At 39.0% G+C, this 3,724-nt stretch overlaps 1 non-coding gene across 1 annotated transcript; it reads right to left on the reverse strand.

Moving 5' to 3' along the window:
- Positions 1-2,986: 2,986 nt before the first annotated feature.
- On the reverse strand, positions 2,987-3,129 carry LOC116532175. Its single transcript, XR_004260738.1, has one exon. It is a non-coding gene; the product is annotated as a U4 spliceosomal RNA (small nuclear RNA).
- Positions 3,130-3,724: the final 595 nt, after the last annotated feature.

A 3,724-nucleotide genomic window follows, 5' to 3' on the forward strand; every position in this document is an offset into this window, starting at 1 on the left:
TTATTACATATTACACTATAATAATAATAGAAATAAAGTGCACAATAAATGTAATGTGCTTGAATCATTCCAAAACCATCCCCACCACCCCAGTCCACGAAAAAATTGTCTTCCATGAAACCAGTCCCTGGTGCCAAAAAGGTTGGGGACCACTGCGACAACACAGAAATTCCACTTCTAACTCCTCACTGAAGGGAGAAAGGATAAGCTATACCATAGTTGTAAAACAGGAATCTACACAGCAGTGAAAATGGATGAATTAGACTTATACACCTAAAATGCAATTAATCTCTTAAGCATAAAGTTGAGCAAAAAAGGGATTTATAGCATAGAGTATTATTCCATTAACATAAAGTTCAAAAGTATGAAAAGCTAAACATTTTATTCTTAGAGATAAAGATGTGGTAAAACTAAAGAAAGGAAACAGATAATAGATATAAAATTCAGTCTAGTGGCTGTCTCTGGGGCAGGGAGAGGAGTGAAATGGAGGAAGAACACCTGGCATTTTTCAGGATACTATTAATGTTCTATTTATTAAGCACAATGGCATTTTAATGAGTTTTATTTTGATATGCTTAATATTTTAACTAAATTTTTATTTTTAAATTTCTGTATATTCAAGGAGTACAAGTGCAATTTTGCTACATCAATATATTACATTGCGGTGAACGCAGAACCTTCACTGCATCCATCACTAGAGCAACACATATTGTACCCACCAAGTGACCACCCATCACTCACCCTCTTAACATTTGAAAACTTTTACCAAAGAGATGATACTGTCCAGAAATATAAAAACTATGTCATGAATTAGTATAATAAAATTGAATCATAGTTTTCACGCCTTTTATCCATGCTTAAGATAGTACTTGAACTGACAAATACTTCTTACATTCTTCTAAAATTGAATACAGTATTTGAAGTTTTGGCCTATGCTCTTGGATTGCAAGAAAAGAAGTCCTCTCAAGCCAGCTTAAACAAAAGTGGAAATGAATTTTAAAGAATACATGTATGTCTCACAGACCCCAAGGATAAGAACGTGGCCAAGCCTGGAATGGAAAGAGGTCATAGCAGTTTCTCTGTTTCTGCTTCTTTCTTCAATTAGTCTCTTTCCTTCCTCTTTTCACAGTGGCTTTCCCTGCTATTCCCTCCACACTGGAAAACCACACTCCCTGGCAGCTATGGTTTATTTGTTAGAGTTTCAACTTAAGACAGTGATTAATTAGTTCCAAACCCCAAATTTCAAATTTCAGAAAAGAGAATCTGATCACCCCAGCCTGAACTGGGTGTATACTGGGCCAAGTGGCTATAATAGCAGGGTCTGGTTCACATAGCACAAACATGCTGTCACAAACCCTGCAACTCCAGTGAAAGTTTAAGGTAAAGGGAGTTACCGTGAGCTGAAAAGGCTGCTACTACAACCGGACAAAATGGATGGCACAAATAATGAGATCATCAATTTATACATTTAATCTTCTAAGTATTCCTGCCTTACTTATCAAGCAATCTTACTGGCATTTATAAAATCTGTTCCAAGGCCAGGCGCGGTAGCTGACACCTGTAATCCCAGCACTTTGAGCGACCAAGGTAGGCAGATCACAAGGTCAAGAGATCAAGACCATCCTGGTCAACATGGGGAAACCCTGTCTCTACTAAAAATACAAAAATTAGCTGGGTCTGGTGGCGTGTGCCTATAGTAGAACCAGCTAGTTGAGAGGCTAAGCCAGAAGAATTGCTTGAACTCAGGAGGCAGAGGTTGCAGTGAGCCAAGATGGTGCCACTGCTTGGACAACAGAGTGAGACTCCATCACAAAAAAAAAAAAAAAAGAAAAAAAATCTGCTACAAAACAGTCTTCCATGTCTTGAGTAGTCAACACAGACTTTGAAAAATTACTTTGGGTAGTAAGCACAGTACCTTACACCTATAATCCCAGTGTTTTGGAAGGCTGAGGTGGGAGGACTACTTGAAGCCAGCAGTTTGTGACCAGCCTGGGCAGTATAGCAAGACCCTGTTTCTACAAAAAAAAATAAAAATTAGCCTGGGTGTCATGGCATGAGCCTATTAGAACCCAGAAGCTTGAAGTTAAAGTGAGATATGATCATAGCATTGTACTCTGGGCTGGGTGACAGAGCAGGAAACAGCCTCTAAAACAAAAGAAAAAGAAAAATCACTTTAATAAAGAAGGAGAATTTCATTAAAGGTATTTTGAAAATTTACTTCTGATAAAAATGCAAACATCTACAGGTTCAATAATATTAGGGAAATCTTTCTTCACCCTCAATCCATATTTTGAATTAAAACTATCATCCTCCTATAAGAATTTACATTCTTGGCCATAGTGTTTGGTCCACAGATAGACATATCACCCAAGCCAGGCTATAAAGAGCCTTTTCGTGAGATTTTTTTCAAATCAAAGCTGGGAATAAAACGTTCTTTCCTTGCTAGTATAGTATCACAGAACGCATAGTACTGTGCCATATGTGATGTGACATTTGAAGTTTGACTATGATATGCTAAAAATGCACATTATAATGATTAGAGTGATCACTAAAATGGAAAAAGAGGTATGGCTAATAATCTTTTAGTGGACTAATAAGCCAGTAGTGAACATAGAAATGGAACACTAATAAATAATTAATCCAAAAGCAGGAAGAAAAGAGAAAGAGGGAACAAAACCCACAAGACTAAAATAAGACAAATAGCTGCATGATAGATTTAAATCCAATTATATTAGTATTTCTATTAAATGTAGATGGTTCCTCCAAAATGAAACTGTGAGGATGGTTGAACAATCCTGTGAATATGCTAGAACACATTGCAATGTACACTTCAAATGGGTAGACTATATTGTATACCAATCATATCTAAATAAAGCTGTTTTTAAAATGCAAATAGTCTAAACAGCCTCATAAAAAAGGCAGCAATAAAAAAGCAATGCCCAACATAAGTTTTTTCCTTTTCTTTTTCTTTTTTTTGTAAATTCAGTCTCCGTAGAGACTGTCAAAAATTGCCAGTGTCGACTATACTGCAAGTCGTCACGGCGTAGGGTATTGGGAAAAGTTTTCTATTAGCAATAATCGCGCCTTGTATAAACCTCAATGGCTACGATACTGCCACTGCGCAAAGCTCCAACCCAATTTTCAAAAGCACTTACAGTATCCTGTCTGTAAGAAATCTACTCTAGCCTTTCTGAAGATCCAGCAAGACGGCAGAGGCAGAGTAGAAGAAGCAGCGGACCTTTCGCAAGCTCACCTACCGCGGTATGGACCTGGACCAGTTGCTGGACGTGTCCTGCGAACACGACGCAGCTGCACAGTGCGCGGCAGCGGCCGCGGCTGAACCCGGGCCTGCGGCGGAAGCAGCACTAGCTGCTGAAGCGCCTGCGCGAGGAGGTGCCTCCCGTGGAGAAGCCGGAAGTAGTGAAGACGCACCTGCGGGACATGATCATCTCTCCCGAGATGGTGGGCATCTACAGCCGCAAGACCTTCAACCAGGTGGAGATCATGCTGAAGATAATCAGCCACTAACTAGGCGAATTCTCCATCACCTACAAGCCAGTGAAGCATGGCCAGCTGGGCATCGAGGCCACCCACTCCTCCCGCTTCATCCTCTTTAAGTAGTGGCTTCACTAATAAAGGCACACAGATCTCCAAACAAAAAAAAAAAAGAAAGAAAAGAAAGAAAGAAATATCTAAAAAAAAAAAAAATATATATATATATATA

This window comes from Sapajus apella, unplaced genomic scaffold (assembly GCF_009761245.1).
Source record: "Sapajus apella isolate SASKATOON/1434 unplaced genomic scaffold, GSC_monkey_1.0 scaffold74, whole genome shotgun sequence".
NCBI classification, from domain to species: Eukaryota; Metazoa; Chordata; class Mammalia; order Primates; family Cebidae; genus Sapajus; species Sapajus apella.